This window comes from Heterocephalus glaber, unplaced genomic scaffold, assembly GCF_053883595.1.
Source record: "Heterocephalus glaber isolate CG9 unplaced genomic scaffold, H.glaber_assembly_v1.0 deba00000331, whole genome shotgun sequence".
Taxonomy (NCBI): Eukaryota; Metazoa; Chordata; class Mammalia; order Rodentia; family Bathyergidae; genus Heterocephalus; species Heterocephalus glaber.
This window is the reverse complement of record NW_028258142.1, coordinates 19,860,747-19,878,308: the sequence shown is the minus strand read 5'-3', so window position 1 is coordinate 19,878,308 and position 17,562 is coordinate 19,860,747. Positions and strand designations below refer to the sequence as shown.

The 17,562-nt window shown below is 39.1% G+C and overlaps 1 protein-coding gene across 3 annotated transcripts in view; it reads right to left on the bottom strand.

Annotated features, from left to right (window-relative positions):
- Rnf152 (ring finger protein 152) overlaps window positions 1-15,011 on the bottom strand; it is a 123,621-nt gene extending 108,610 nt beyond the window's left edge. Inside the window, exons 1-2 of one of the 3 annotated variants that reach the window (XM_087191899.1) lie at window positions 14,704-15,011; window positions 14,132-14,213 (exon numbers count right to left, since the gene is read on the bottom strand). The gene's annotated coding sequence lies outside the window, so the exon portion shown is untranslated. Of the gene's footprint in view, window positions 1-14,131; window positions 14,397-14,703 lie in introns of those variants that run through there. The other 2 variants (XM_087191905.1, XM_087191894.1) reach the window with 2 other exon arrangements.
- Between the last annotated feature and the right edge of the window lie 2,551 nt (window positions 15,012-17,562).

Below are 17,562 nucleotides of genomic sequence, written 5' to 3'. Positions count from 1 at the left end.
ATTTGAGGACAGCCCCAGTGATGAAACTAACCAGAGAAAATCCCCTGAAATCTACCTATAGCTTATTAAGAAATATAACCAATGAGAAAGATAATTGGAGAAAATTCCTGGTAGCAGTGCAAGAGCTTCCTCCGGCCCAGAAGTGGAGGCCGGCGGAAGAGCCTCTCCCAGAGGCTGAGGAGAGTCTTCAGAAGCTGTGGAGGACAAAGAAAGGAGGTCAGCCTTTCTGCTGTGTCCCTAACCATGGGTGGCTGATTGTGGGGTAAAAGGAAGCTCTGGGTGGAATGGGAGACAAGTCTTGATGTGGGCTAGAGGGAACATTTTAACTCCTGAAAGTCATAGCTACCTAAGTGAGATTGTTCTTATAACTGAAAGGCACTAGGAAACCATGAGACCTACCCCAGGTACTATTATGGGTCAAGGAGCAGAGATCAACAAAGCCATGAAGGGAAAAAACAAAACAAAACAAAACAAAAAAAACTCCAGGTCTGGTTTGTATCCACTGAGATTATTACATTAAAAAAAAAAAACCTGGCATGGTGGTACACTCCTATAATCCCAGCACTAGGGAGGCTGAGGCAGAAGGATCACCACGAGTTTGAGGCCAACCTGGGCTACTTAGTGAGTTCAAGGTCAGCCTGCACTACAAAGCAAGACCTTGTCTCAAAATACAAAACAAACAAAAAATCCAACCAACAAACAGACAAAAACACCCCTAATTATCTATCCTTAAAGCATAGCCTCATTTGTCCGAACATGGCCAAAATAAATGTACTGCTACATGGTCTACCCTGTCAGCAGTTATAATGATTAAACTGGCTTAACCACATGGTGATCCAAATAATTGTGCAAAAATCAACCATAATAACTGTTGAAAAGTCTAAATAGCCACCCAGAGACTGACCAAAATGGCCCTATGTAGCTGCAGCTTTAAATGTCTCCCTTTTTTCTCTTTAAAAAAAAATTTCCAATAAAACTGAATAAAATGTAGATCATGCTGTCATTAGCATGACAATATGACTTGTTTGGATAATCAAAACCTGGCAGACAGTGTCATTGTTGTTTTAAACAAACGCTTTCAGTTCTCCACTTGGAGATAGGCCAACAGACTAACCTCAAAGATTAATAAGGACAAAGTTTAGCTGGAGAAACAAATTTCAGCAAACACTTCAAATGTCTCAAGCTTAAACCACTTTTGGAGAGGACAAACTGGTGAAATGATGCATGCCACCCCTTTAGGTTACTGTGGAAAGGGCTCTGTATTTGGAATCACTGAGACCTTCAGGATTCATTCGTCACCTGCCAGGAACCTGGACAGTTTCTTTCACTGTGCACTGGATTTGTTTTCTTGTGTTGAAAGGGTCAGTAATCCTGACCAAAAGAAAAAAAAATCAGCTGATGGCTAATAGATGCACTAATGAAACTTGGAATGTTTTGCAAATGTTTGATAATGAAAGCATTTGCAATAATAAAATGACTACAATTTGATTTTACCATCTCTAGCTTCTCCATAAAACACTAGTATTGTAGAGACAAGATGATATATTCATAAGGCTTCTGCCTGAGTCATGTAAGAGGATTCTATTATGGGTAAACTGGAGATAAAATGGGAATTTTAATATGATTATAGGTCAGTGGTTTTTGAATTGTTAATGTATAAAAGTCCCAGGAGGCATATGTTGAATATATAGTCTGTGAAAGACATAATTAAATAAACAAAAAGCAATTTACAAGCTGGAAAACATTTTTAGTTCTCAGGGACTATTCTAACAACACATGTCCCCTCACATCCAACTTTACAGGGCTGAGCAGATGCCACAAAAAGGAGGCAAATACTATAAATTAATTTTGCTTCATAGACCCAGCACCTAAAAGACAATGGCTTGTGAAAAAGCATTTTAAAATTGAAAATAAGAACTACAGGAGTTGACAATGATTCTTGAGGGCAGGGAAGCTCCTTGGAACGAGATTAATCCTAGTGATATTATATAAGATAATAAAGAAGAGATGTATTTATTTGCTTATTTATATGTTTGATGTACCTTGACAACTTCAAAAAAGAATTTGCAGTGAATGAGAAAATCCTGGGACAAGGGGAATATTTTCAGACTGGATTGGGTAATGTTTTGAACACATCTGAGAATCTGTCCTGCTAAGTTTTGTACCTGTGATTGCATGTGTCTTATATCTTCCCTTTGGCAGTTCAAGGGATCCCCTTGGCAACAGTAACCAATTTCCCTATTTTCTCCACTCTTGACCCTATAGTTGCTCATCTAGGCCATACTGGCAATGACAATCCAAAGGAGGAAGATGTCCACTGCCCCCAGTGGCATTGTACATGCATTGTAGAGATCTCTGGCAAGAAACACATCACTACCCCTTCCTGGCACTTAGACCTGATAAGTTGTAAAACTTACCAGAAATGAACTCAATAGGCTGTCAGATTCTTTGATTATTCAACACCAACTGGGCATCCAACCATTGGATTCAGTTCTGACACTAACTGCCTAGAGGCAAGCATCAGACTCCAGAAGTTGAAGGGTTCAGTCCTGAAAGCAAGACTGACCTCACATCACATACCTGAGGCATATGAGATGCCTCCAATACTCACCCTTCAGTCCAACCTGACTACAATGTGCTTACTACATGGCCCTTCCTTTCAGTTTCAGTAATTCTCTAGAATGACTTGCAGAACTCAGGGAACACTACAAAGAAAACAAATGAATAGCCAAATAAAGAGGTGCATAGAGGAAGGTCTGAAAGGGTCCCTAGTCCAAGCACCTCTGTCCTTGTGGCATTGAAATGCACCATCCATGCCACATATGGATGTATTCACCCACTTGGAAGCTTTCTGCACTCCATTGTTTAGAGATTTTAATGGAAGTTTCATTACACAGGCATGTCTGATTAAATCATTGTCTCTTGGTGATTGAATTCAGTTTCCAGCCCTTCTCTTTCCTTTGGGGTCCAGAAATGGGGCTGAAAGTTCCAAAAGCTCCAAAGTTCCAAACTTTCAGCCTCCACTGAATAGCAAGAGATGCTCCTAGGGGTCTTATCACTCAGGGAATTCTGAGAATTTTAGGAGTTCTGTGCCAGTAACCTTGGCAAAAACCAAATACTACATAGGTTCATCTATTAAACCTCAAATCAAAAGGCTCTGAGTTTATCTAATCCAAACCAACTAAGTAAGATAAAATGAGGCCCATTTCCTTTTCCTCCATGAACGCCAGTGCACATAACAATGTGCAGTTTTGTTCCGCAAAGATTTCCTATAGGATAGTTAAGAGTGCTAGCTACTGCCAGAAGGAGGAGAGTCAGGCCTGGACCTAGTTAATCCCACGGACTAACATGCCCACAATATCTTAAAGACTGCTGTTCCTGCTTTATCTCATTCAGTTCTGTTTTTAAATTTAATTTTCTTTATTTAAATATCCCCTGGGCTGGGCGGGGAATTTAGCTCAGTGGTGCCACTGCCTACCTCGAAAGCACAAGGTCTCGAGTTTGATCCCTAGTATCAAAAAAAAAAAAAAAATATATATATATATATATCCCCCGGGGCCGGGGATTTAACTCAGTGGTTCTGCCGCCTTGCAAGCACAAGGACCCGAGTTCGATCTCCGGTACCATAAATAAATAAATAAATAAATAAATAAATAAATAAATAAATAGAAATGAGAATGTATTTAAAATGAATAAATAAATATTCCCCTCTTTATTAGCAGTACAGTATATGTTTATATACATAATAAAGACAATCATAATGAGGAATTAGTGCATATAAATATCACATCCTTATCATTTTTACTTCTTCATTTGGTCCTGTTAACACTTCTGCAAAGATGGGCCCATTTTACAGATGAAGAACCCAAGGCTAGAGAAGTTCAAAGAAAGCCAAGGTTACATGCTATGGTAGTAAACTGTGAAAATAACATTGAACACAAGCCTGTGACCAGTTGCCAGCTCTTTGCTTTGCACCACTCTGTTTTCCAGCCATTATGAGGCAGCAGATTGCTGAAGGACAAACCACTGACTTGGCATGAAAATAACCTACAATGATTCAAATGATAAAAGAGTTAGGCATGTGTGTAAAAACCATGCCCCGGACAATACAATCCTCAGAGGGATTCCTTGGGTTAGTGTTAGTGTGAATGAGCATTTTCACTTATCATAGACATCCTGAGTATAACCACAAAATTTTAATATTCATGAAATAAATTCTTAAAAAACTAAAGTTACACTCCAAATAAAACCCCATTAATTCTGATGCCACTAATTCATAATCAGTGTTAAATTAGGGGAAAACACTATGAACTTTACTTTTGCAAACCCTTTCCTAACAAATCAAGTTAATAACAGTCATGAGTTTTATTCATTATTGGGTTCCCAGGTACTTTATTATACTCAATTAAAATTCTAAATTTCTATTTTGACTGTTAGTATTATATTAAGCCACACTTACAAAAAGAAAGGTAAAATGTAGTTCCTTTTTTTTTCTTAAATTCTTTTATTGGTACATTTTAGGTATACAACACAATTACATTTCTCATTGGGAACTTGTACCTTTACATGATGCATCTTGGTTCTTATTTTTTCCCCATTCCTAGCCCTCCCTTCACCCCCTCCACCCTTCCCTATTTACAAAGACTTTATTTCCATTTTTTCCATTTCTCATCATTTTTTCCTTTCCCTTCTTTCCTTTCCCCTGCCTCTACCACTAACCCTACCCCTTTGGACCTTTTCTTCCTATTTTGCATTATCGATTATTCATTCTAATCATTGGTACATTTTAGGTATACAATATAATGACATTCATCATTGGAAATTTGCACCTTTACATAGTCTCTCTTGGTTCCCATCTTTCACCCTTGCCCAGCCTTCCCTTCAACCCCTCCATTCCTCCCTATTTACAAAGATTTTGTTCCTATTTTTCCATTTTCTCATATTAATCCCATTCCCTTCTATCCTTTCCCCTAGCCCTCCCACTTCCCCTTTGCCCCTTTTCATCCTATTTCACATTATCTATTATACCTTTTGGTCCTTATTTACACTTTCAGTTTCTCACACCAGAGAAACTATTTGGTATTTACACATGTGTGTCCTATTTATTTCACTTAAGAGTATCACCCCAATGTGCACCCATTTAGCTATAAATGTCTCTAATTTCTCATTTTTTATGCCTGAGTAGTACTCCATTTTATTTAAAAAACCACATTTTCTTTATCCAGTCTCCAGTTGATGGGCATTTGGGCTGTTTCCAAGTTTTAGCTATTACAAACTGTGCTGCTATGAACATGGGTGCACATATATCACTGTGGTATGATTCTTTTAATTCTTTGGGGAAGATCCCCAGCAGGGGAATAGCAGGGTCAAGTGGGACTTCCAGTCCTAGTTCTTTGAGGTATCTCTGTACTGATTTCCACAGTGCTTGCACCAGTCTACACTCCCACCAGCAGTGGAGCAGGGTTCCTCTTTCCCCACAGCCTCACCAGCATTTGCTGTTGGTTGATTTCTTGATAGCAGCCATTCTTTCTGGGGTGAGGTGGAAGCTCAGTGTTGTTTTCATTTGTATCTCTTGAATGACCAGTGATGTTGAACATTTTTCCATGTAGCCTTTTGTTGTTGTTGTTGTTGTTGTTGTTGTTTGGGTCTCTTCGTGTTTTTTGGCACTGGGGATCAAACTCGGGACCTTGCGCTTGCGATGCAGGTGCCGGAACCACTGAGCTAAATCCCCGGCCCTAAAATGTAGTTCTTAGGATATATAATACAGAGAACAGATACTAGAAATATTAATACAGCAAACTCCTTAATTTGGCTATTTTTCAAAACGTGCATAACCAATTTGGCTAATTTAGGTTGTTTAATGCATGTATACAGAAAAATCTATACTTTTGTGCTATATTCAATATAATCCTCACAAAGAATGTGCTTCTGGTGGTTCTTTCCTAGGTAATGGCATCATTCATAATAAAAACTGCAACTTCTAAGAATCCAAGAGCACTAACATTTAAAAGTTATTTAACAATAATGCTATAGGGAGACCCTAAGCCTTAGGGCCTAAGGCTTTTTCCAGACTATAAAATAGTTTCTATTGCTCTGTAAGTATAAAACAAATATTTTTCTTTGTGAAGTGTTTGCTAGAGTGAAGGATTCCCCACACACACATTTCAGGTTCAAATAAGATGTGAATATTTATTTATTTATTTATTTATTTATTCGGGGGTTTTTTTGTTGGTTTTTTTTTTTGGTACCAGGGATCGAACTCGGGTCCTTGCATGTGTGAAGCAGGCTGCGAAACCACTGAGCTAAATCCCCAGCCCATATTGGGTTTTTTGAGACATGGTCTTGTTATGCAGTTCAGGCTGGCCCTGAACTCACTACGTAGCCCAGGCTGGCCTTGAACTCTAGGTAATCCTCCTCCATCAGCCTCCTAAGAGCTGGAATTACAGGCATGTGCCACCATACCCACCTTCTAGGTCCATTTTTAGCCAATAAATTACATGAACATTAATAGTCTCACAGGAAGTGTTGGCTCTCTAAAGATTTAGGATAAATGCAAACATATCCAAAGCCCTCTGTGCAGGCTTTCCCGTAAAATAACAACAACAAAAAAGCAGCAAACTGTTTTATCCTGGCTTTTTTTTTTGGTACCAGGGATCGAACTCGGGTCCTTGCGCTTGCGAGGCAGGCAGCCCAACCACTGAGCCAAATTCCCAGCCCTATCCTGGCTTTTAACAGAGTTCAAAAGTTGTCAAAAAGTTGGTTTTGATGTCACATGTATGCAGTCTCAGCACATGGAAGGCTGAGACAGAAGGATTTCTGTGAGTTTGAGGCCAGCCTGGCTACATAGTGAGTTCAAGGCCAGCCTGAACTACATAACAGGATCCAGTTTATTAAAAAAAAGTTGTCGGGGATTTCAACCTGCCAAAGATTAGAACTAGACCCATACCTATCACCATGCACTAAACTAAGATCGAAGTGGATTAAAGATCTAAATATTAGGCCCCTGTAAAGATAGCTGTCATTTTCAAGCAGCTAAGAGTTCTCTCTCATTGACTCTGTTTTAAGAAAAAAGCTTGAAAATCCAAAGGTGTCCCTTGAAAATGACAAGATTCTACAGATCATTACAGAATTGATAAAGACAGAATAATAATTGATACTGAAATCTATGGTCAACTGCTTTAAAATTAAGATGAAGATACAGTCATGAAATTATGTGAAAATGGACCATTCCATTAAGTGTTTTACCTAAAATGTTGGTACTAGCCATAACCTAAAGGTGGCAGGAAAGAAGCACATACTTTCAACATGTGTAATTTTCTAGTTCCTTTTTAACGATAACTCTCAGTATATTTGCCACTACATTTACAACAAATACTTTGGTATCATCCAAAAAAAAAAAAAGATCTAAAGATTAACACAGAAACATGAAACCTGCTGGAAGATAAGTTAGGTAGAACTCTTTGTTGTTGTTGTTGTTGTTGTTGTTTGGTACCGGGGATCAAACTCGGGTCCTTGTGCTTGCGCAGCAGGCAGCAAAACCACTGAGCTAAATCCCCGACCCAAGGTAGAACTCTTGAAGACATTGGCATAGGAAAAGACTTTATGAACAGAACCTCAGTAGCACATGAACTAGCACTAAGAATCAACAACTGGGATATCATCTTATTAAAAAGCTTCTGCACTGCAAGAGAAATCACCAACAGAGCTAAGAGACCACCTACAATGTGGGAAAAAATTTTAGCAGCTGTACCTTAGACAAAGGACTACTATCTGGAATATATAAAGAACTGAAAAAAATCAGACCCCCAAACTCAAAAACCCAATTCAAAAATGGGCATCTGAAATGAACAGACATTTCTCAGACAAAGAATTAAGAGCAGCAAATAAATATATGAAAAAATGTTCAACATCACTGGTCATTCGAGAAATGGAGATGAAAACAACACTGAGATTCCACCTCACCCCAGAAAGAATGGCTGCTATCAAGAAATCAACCAATAACAAATGCTAGCAGGGGTGTGGGGAGAAAGGAACCCTTCTCCATTGTTGGTGGGAGTGTAGACTGGTGCAACCACTGTGGAAATCACTATGGAGACACCTCAAAGAACTAGGACTAGAGGTCCATTTAACCCAGCTATTCCCCTGCTGGGTATCTTCCCAAAAGAATTAAAAGAATCATACCACAGTGATATATGTGCACCCATGTTTATAGCAGCACAGTTTGTAATAGCTAAAGCTTGGAAGAAGCCCAAGTGCCCATCAACTGGAAACTGGATAAAGAAGATGTGGGGTTTTTTTATAAAATGGAGTACTGCTTAGCCATAAAGAATGAGGAACTAGAGACATTTATAACTAAATGAATACATATTGAGGCCATAATCTTAAGTGAAATAAATACAACACACATGTGTAAATACCAAATAGTTTCTCTAGTGTGAGAAGCTGAAAGTGTAAATTAGAATTAAAATGATTAAAATGAATAACTGATAATTTGAAATAGGAAGAAAAGGTCCAAAGGGGTAGGGATGGTGGGAGGGGAAGGGGAAAGGGAAGGAGGGAAAGGAAAAATTATGAGAAAAGAAAAAAAATGGAAATGAAATCTATGTAAATAGGGAAGGGTGGAGGGGGTGAAGGGCACACAGGTAATGGGGAAAAAATAAGAACCAAGATACATCATGTACAGGTACAAGCACCCAATGATAAATGTAAATGTATTGTTTACCTAAAATGTACCAATAAAGGAATTTAAGGAAAAAAAAGTTGTCGGGCTAGGAATTTAGCTCAATGGTTCTGCTGCCTGCCCAGCAAGCGCAAGGACCGAGTTTGATCCTCGGTACCAAAAGAAATAGAAAAAAAAAAGTTGTTAAAAGTAGGTATTGAAATAAAGATGGACCCTAAAGCGATCTACTAAGATGGAGGCAATTTTTGTAGAAATGAAAATAAAATTTAACATCAGTGATTTAGGGATGAAAGAAAGAGGGAACCATTTTGATATGAAAAGGTTCCCCACCACTGAAGGTTGTTATGGGGGAGCTATCCCTGGAACAGGGGAGCTCAGAGAGCAAACCCACCCTGGTGATCTCCACCTTTGCAAGCCAGGTGCTGTAAGTCCTTTCATTATGTCAGTTACAAATCACAGGAAGACTTTGTGAATTCCACTTCTGCCAATCTGCAGTGTGATGTATGCTATGAAATCATCAAATGTGAAGGCTGAGGGATCTAAGCAAGCATTTTGCCCAATTTCCTCATTTTACAGATGGTGCAGACAAGGGAACTGATAAAAGATGCTCAATCACTTGTCTAAGGTCAGAGCAGGTTTGTTTAGAGAAGCATATCCTCCCTGTCACCACCCCAAAATATGCTCATGGTCACTGCTGTGAGTTGAATTGTGTACCCTAAAAAGTTAAGCTCAATTTTCAGCTCTCAATACCTGATAATGTGACTTGATTTGGAAAATAGGGTCTTTGTAGATGCAGTCAAGTTAAGATGAGGTCATACTGCCTAGGTTGGGCCCTAGTCCAATGACTAATGTCCTTAAGAAGAATTTGGACAGAGATACAGGAAAGGGGCCAGGGATTTAGCTCAGTGTTGCCACCACCTGCCTCGCAAGCAGAAGGACTCGAGTTCGATCCCCAGTACCAAAAAAAAAAAGAGAGAGAGAATGGAACCTCAGAAACAGGAAACTGAGACAGAGGTACACATTTCCCAAGCATCCAGGGAAGACAAAATGAATTTTGTTAACTGTTCTCCACAGCCAGATTTTTGGAATAAATGAGTGGCATTTCAATATTTTTTTTTAATAGAAAAAGGATTTTCCCCCTTTATTTATCCTCGTCACGAACTTCCAGAGACCTATGCAGTCCAAAGATTTTCTCTAACCTGAGGGTTGGGAAACTTTTCTATATAGGGGCCAGATATTTGAGGCTTCACGGAATACACAGTCTGTCATTCCAACTCTGCAGTTGTACCATGAAACAGCCATAGACAATAGATAATGTGTAAATAAGTATGAGTATGGTTGTTTTAATAATGCTTTATTTACAAAATGAAATAAGAACAGATATGGCTGACAGCCATAGTTTGCTGACTCTTCCAATAGACTAACATAATCTTATGCCTTTGAAATCAGGGAATGTTTAATCCATTTTGTAACTGGCTAATTTTAATTTTGTCTTTCTGTTCAGTTTTCTCCTCATGCTGATCATTCGGATTAATATCAACATATGTACTTGTATGATCATCAATTGTGTTGCATGCTTGGGACAATTTTACAACTTAGAAAGCATTCAAAAGAATAGTTTAACCATTTACTTTCACTTTTACTGGCAACACACTTATAGAGTTCATTTAGTTTATAAAATTCTTTGTAGAATGTGTATGTAGGCATTCAAAACAATTGTCCCTCTAGGTTGACAAGGGAATGAAAACATAGAGAGATAGAGGGGCTCTCCAGCCTTGACTTTCTATTTTAAGAGTGACTGGGAATTTTCTCTCCATTTACGAGCTAAAAGGTCACACTTTTCATTATTCTACTCTACCAAATATTTCGAATCAAAAAGCTAAAAAACATGGTTGCCATGCAGCTTTTAGAAGGATTCATGACGCAGAACCTCAGAATCAAAAAGAACCAGGCAGAAATAGATTCTTATTATATATGGGTTCTGTTAAGTAAAAGAAATAGAAAGGTCCCATTATTAATGTAAATTATGAATGCAAAATGAGTATTTCCAGTGAGAATTCCAAGCAGGTTATATATTTTCTTTTTAAAACTTTTCATTAGTATATGTCAGTGACACATAATATTACCTGCATTTAGGGGAATTGGTACATACATATCACATTTTGATCATTTTTATTCCCTCCTCATTTACTCTGCCTATAGACATATCAGTAAAAGCTGAGAATGCTACAACACTTATCTTTTGGTTGATGGTTTGTGTTGCCACTAAGATAATTCCTTCCTGTCATATTTAAATTTTTTGGTCAGTTCATAATTACTTAAAAATATTAAAAATGAAGCTTAAAATTCAGAAACATAAAAAGTTAAGTTAAAATACTTTCATAATTGCTGTTACATTGTATATAGTGACATAATTGTGCTGTCAAATTACTCTCTCTGTATGAGCTTTGTTACCAAAGCTTCTTTTTTGTTATTGTCACTTGATTTTGCAAGCAAATGTGCTGTGTTGGTGGCACTTTTGCATGCCGTTTCATCTGGAATCACCACACTTGACAAAATGTGTCAGATATGCTAAAATTCAATCCAATGTGTCAGGATACAGAAAAACACGCAACTTCACGCAGATATATTCATACCCAGCATTGCCACACAAGTGTTAACTACAAACTCTAAAATTCTGATAAATAAAATTAAATTGGAGAGGAAACAGACAGTAGTCTTAATCAACTGTGGTTCAAAGATGTTCGAATTACAGAAATGCCCTGCCTTACAAACACATTGCTAGGAACTAAAAAGGAAAGATACTGGGTAAGAGCAGACCAAAAATTAGCTTGACAGTAAATCCACCTCTGATCTTGGAAGTCAGTTAGTTTAGGCTCTGTATCAAACACACATCCCTAGTGGTTAATCAGTCTACACAAACACACCCAGTGACTGTGACATTGTATTGATTCCCAAGGCAGCTCATTCCATTTTTAGGAAACTTGGATTTTTATAGAATTCTTTCACAGGCTAAATTACAGTCTCCTAATAATTATAATTTGTTGATCGTAAGTCTCCCTTTCTTTGTGGTTTTTTTGTTTTGTTTTGTTTTGTTTTGTTTTTTGGTACCAGGATCGAACTCAGGACCTTGCACTTGCCAGGCAGGTGCTGGAACCACTGAGCTAAATCCCCGGCCCATTTTGTTTTTTTAGGGGTTTTTGCGGGGGGTGGGTTGTACTGGGGATGGAACTTGGGACCTTGCGTTTGCGAGGCAGGCGGCAGCACCACTGAGCTAAATCCCCGGCCTAGTTTTTTGGTTTTTTGAGACAAGGTCTCACTATGTAGCCCAGGTTGGCCTCGAACTCACAGCAATCTTCTGGTCTCAGCCTGCCAGGTCCTAGGATTATAGCTGTGGGTCACCACACCAGGCTCTTAAGTCTCCCTTTTGAGTAATAAATCTAATCATTCTTCCACAAGGCGAACATCCATGACAGTGGTCATGTCATCCATTGTCTTTTTTTTTTTTTTTGATATGGGGAATCAAACTCGGAACCTTGAGCTTGTGAGGCAGGTGGCAGCACCACTGAGCGAAATCCCTGGCCCATCATCCACTGTCTTAATTTGGGTTCCCTAAGGAGCTGATTCTGAAAGATTTGTTCAAACACAGCAGTTTGAAAGGTGGTACTAGAAAACACCAGTAAGGAAATAGAGAATAGAGAGTGAAGGAAAGGCAGCCAGTAAAGTCTGTATTGTCAACCCAGTTACTATCATGGGCAGCTGCAGCACAATTCTTCTGGGAAACTTTGAGAAGTCAAGAACTCACATGGCTCTGAGTTAGCTCCCCTGGGGATGAGGGAGCTGGGGACTTACACACTCACCCCCATCAGTTATGTTGAGGGCCTCTGTGAGGAGCATGAATATGCACTGGCAGACCAGGCTCAGCTTCTAAAGAAAGCCATCAAGTAAAGAGATGCAGAAACTGACAGCAGGAAATCAGCTAGCCTGCACTGCACTGGTGAGGCCCATGGGAATACAGGCAATGCATTCTCCACATCTAATGCTCTAGGTTCTCCAGAGTTCTGCCCACAGCTCAGCCAGCCCAACTACAGGTCACATCCAACCTCATTATCTGATGAGTGGGTTTTGTTTTCTTAACATTGAACATGACAGCACTTCTCTCTAAATTTCTAGTCCCAGAAAGTACACACACAACACAGAACAGGTACTATCCTTGATCAAAGGTAGAAGGTTAACATAAGCATAATCAGATTTAGCCTGAAAGCAGAAGGAGTAGGCATGGTGCTGCTCTAAGGCAGCTTAGGTAAATCCACTGAGAAATCCCAATTTCTTTTAAAATGCCAGACACATTCACTCTTTCATAGTCACTTTTTGCCTAAAAGAAGGTTCTTCTTTGGTAACCTGTTATATAAGCAAAGGAAGATTGACCTAAGGCTAAATTACAGACAATAAATGGACAATTATTCCTGTTAAATAATCAAAAACAGCTTTTTGCCATAAAATGACAAAAATTATTTTCCTGTGATGCATTACTGTAGTCATTTTCAAATATGTCCAGGCATTGTTTGGTAGTCCTGCCTTCAGAATATTGAGCCTAATTTTCCTCTCTTGTGTATGTACTTCAACAGAGTGACCCCATGAGATTTCCAAGAATAGGATCATAAAGGGCCTGTGGCCTCACTCACTCTCTGGGATCAGGCCTTTTCGGGAGAGCTGGCTGCCATGCAGTGAGACACTCCAGCTGCCTGTGGAGAAACCCACATGGCAAGAGCTCAGGCCTCCTGCACAGAGCTATGTGAGAGAGTGACCTTAAAATTAAAAGCAGGTCCTCCCACTCAGGACCAGGGACCTGGTGGCCTCTGGATGGCAATCTCAGGAGATTCCTTGAGCCTAAACCACCAGCAAAGCCACATCTGAGTTCCTAACCCTTGGACACTGTTGGCAGATGTTTGGGGTTTTCTAAGGTGCTGTGTTGTGATTAGTCTCACAATAATTGGTAACTAATGCATGCAAGACCACTTGGTCTTGTGAGATCACCACAGATTGGCAGCTTTTTACCTGAAAGTGGCAGGATTCTTCCCTGTGACTTTTTTTTTCCTCCCCAAAGTCTGTTTTCTTCTGTTCTTAATAAAATTCTAAATCATTTATCAAGAACTTTCCATTACTGTTCCTTGAATTGTATGTGATTTAACCTACCTCACCTCACCTCAAATCTCAGCAAGGTAAGTGCCATCTGAGCCTGCTTATAGCCATGCTTACCAGGACATAAACCTCATCAATAACAGCTCTCTGAGACCTTGTCCTCAAGAGCTATACAACCTTACTTGAAATGGAAGGCAGAGGCAGTTAAGGCTTTATTCTGATATCTTTTCATTAATGATCTTTTTTGTTTTTCTTTTCCCAGCCCCTTCCCTAAATGACCTTGTAATAATAATAATATGCAAAACTTACCTGATTTGGTTGTTGTCCATGAAAATGCCTTCCTGTCTTCGGTGCTCTGTGAGCAAAAGCGTCAGAAACAAACCCAATACTGCTTCGGGAAGTAATAAAACAGTAGATTAGGCTGGGTGGAGAGCCAGTCTTTGCTCCTCAATCCTGCTTTCCTAACAACAGCCAATAGGCTTCTCCTCGTGGTGGACTGAATTTACGCTGTTTTCTTTTTTCCCCAAACAACGGAAACAGCTGCAGTTGCAAGTTATTGCTTGCCAGAATTTATTTCTTCATACTCGTTCAAACATCTACAAGCTGAGAAAAGCTGATGGAAAGGAAAGGATACTTTGCCATCCTCAAATTATAGGTGACTAAGAAATTGAATTCATACTGACACTAGGAAAGAATCAAAGATATTTTTTTCCTACAGAACTACAGAATGGAATAGAATGCTGGTGGTTAGTTTAAATGTATATGCTCTATATCCTTTAAATTTTTTTCTCTGCATTATTTGGAGCTTCCACATCAATTAGAATATGACTCATTATTGGCACTGTACTATAATTATCCTTCAAAAGAAATGCATGTTTTACCTGGTAATAAAAGTTCTCAAGGAGAGTTAGTGAGTTCAGGAGATCTCAGCGGGTGGGTCCGTACCTCTGATCCTCTGTACCTCTTTGCTGCTCCCAAACTGATAAATCATCCAAAACTTTCTGAAGATCCAGAAGCCACCACCCTAGTGCACAGTTTGACCCTCTTCTATTTGGATTCTTCCCTATGGGTCTTTTTGCTTCTCCATTTCACATTTTAAATTCAGATTTTTAAGCCAACCCAAATTAATAGGTTGTTTGTTTGTTTGTTTAAGACAGGATCTCACGGCATAAATTCAGTTCAAGCTGCCCTGGAACTAATTATGTAGCCCTGGCTGGCCCTCAACTCTCTACAATCCTCCTGCCTCAGCACCACCACACCCAGCAAGGCTTTTCAACAGTTTATTCCAATCTCTTCCATTGTTCTGTAATTATAGGTTGGGTCCAAGACCCTTGAGCCAAACCTACAGCTACTCTAAACTGCTTATTTTGATGATGAGTGTTAAAGTCTGGCATATATATAAAATAGGCGCTCAATAAGTATTTATTGAATCCTGTTGACATATATACAATTTTATTTTAACTGAGGGTATTTCTCAATACAAAACAGAAGCAAAATGTTCCTGGCATGTGACACACTGAATCAATGTCTTTTTGATAACAGAGGACTCTAAACTATATTACTGATTATCACACCATCTCCAGTGCTTAACTGATTTCCTCAAAGAATCACAGATACTAGAACAAATATGCAGGAGCCCTACAGTTACTTGATCCATGAGGCTTTAGAATTCAAAGAGTTGTCACTCCCTGAGCTACAAAGGCCTTTATAACATACCTCATCTATGGTCTTGGACTGTAGCATGATAGCTTAGCCCTAGAAGTTTTCTTTTAAAGAAAGGAAAGAAACAAAAAGGAGAAGGAAAGGGTGGGGGCTTCAACCCTCATACTCAATTTATTCAAATGAACATATGAGAACAAAAAGATGTCATGCCCAAACTAATCTTTTAAAAATTCCATCCTGAGAATGGTCTTTTCCTTTTTTCCATGAGATGAAACTTTCCTATTTTTTTTTTTTTTTTTTGGTACTGGGGATCGAACTCGGGACCTTGCGCTTGCAAGACAGGTGGCAGAACCACTGAGCTAATTCCCCAGCCCCTATTTTTTTTTTTATTCTGGTGAAGAAATGGAAGAGATTGATGGAAGCATCTTTCTTTCAAAAGTCCTCCCTGTCAGATCAGAGCAAAAGAAATTAAAATACCCAACAAATTCATCCACCATGATATGCTTCTTGCCTCCTTTTCATTTTTCTTCTACTTCCTAGATTACTAAACTCTCAGCCACCTGTTCTCATGGTGAGAATATTTATAATACTTCAAATTTGCTATATCTGAAGATACTAGTGCTTAAGTACTTAATATTTGTGATATACGTAGGATCCGGAAGAACTTCATGAACATTAATGAAGGGTTGTAAGTTTTTTGAAAATTAGAATAGGTAGTAAAAGTGAGCTTTAGGAAATCAGAAAGGATAATTGTTTTCTCCTAGTAAAAACTGGAGCTCCTTGTGGCAGCAAACCGCTGGCTGTGTGAGTCTAGCAAGGTCATCAGTCAGTAGATTAGGTTATGCTGTGGTACCCTACACACCCCCAAACCTCAGTGGCTTATTTCTCTCTCAGGCCGTATGTCCCTCACAGAGTAGCCATGGCATTATGCCACATCATCCTCACCCTACTACCCAGACGAGGGGAGAAGTTTCTATCTTAGTCCTGGCCAGTCTTTTGGCAGACAAAAAAGAGCACATAGAAAATGATAAACTCTATTCAGGCTTGTTCCCGTAAGAGGCCCATGTCATCTCTACTCACAGTTTATTATCCAGAGCTAGTCTAATGGTTCTGTCAAAAGGACACAGACACATCGTTCTTACACAGTAGAGGCAGCGAGTATTATAAGAGTGAACAAGCATCACAGGAAGAAGATTCAGTCTGCTGTTGCTTCTCAAATAAAGCTTATAATGCAATAATTCTGAAAACCACTTTTCAATAAAAAAGGGCAGTGTAGTAATTACAGTTCATACTTGCCTGCTATATACACCATAAAACTAATGGTTCCTCATCAAAGTGACAGGCAAAGTTAGCAAAACATTCTTGTTAAGTCCCGGTTAATCTGGATTTTCTGAAAGACATTTGCCAGCAATGACCTATACAGGGATGGTGAAACTTCTAGAGCTTTCAATGATATAAACAGCCAGCTGGGGCTCACGCACCACATGTTTGTCACCAATGATTCTATGATCTTTCCAGTAGAAATTCCATGAGGTTGACAAAGTCTGGGATTTCTGTGAAAATATAGAAACTGCAGCTTCAAGACACAAGCCAAGTTTTGGTTTGTTTGTTGCTTGTTATTTGTTTTTTCTTTCTCTTTCTCTTCTTCCAAAATTTAGTAAACCTGGGCAACTCTTTTTTACCCTTCCACAAAGGGGTTTGCTGTTCTCTTTTTACTTGGAAAGGTTGCTCATTCACCTGTAAATAGACCACTTTTTAGGATTTCCCCATATGAATGGACCATTATCTCACTATAAGTGGGCCAGCCCCTACCACCCACTAGGTAAGATTAAGACTATAGATTATCAAATGCCACAGATTTCCTCACCCAAAGACACAAATTCCCAACTGTGTCCTGTCTCTGAGCACCACACTCTGTTCTTGAGTGTGTCTTATTGTCTATCTCTAATAAATCCTTCTCATGTCTCTTAAAAAAAATGCAGGTTTTTCTTTAAAATTCCTATAAGAAACCCAATGCATGACTAATTAAAAAGCAAAATTTGGGCTGGGGATTTAGCCCAGTGGTTCCGTCGCCTGCC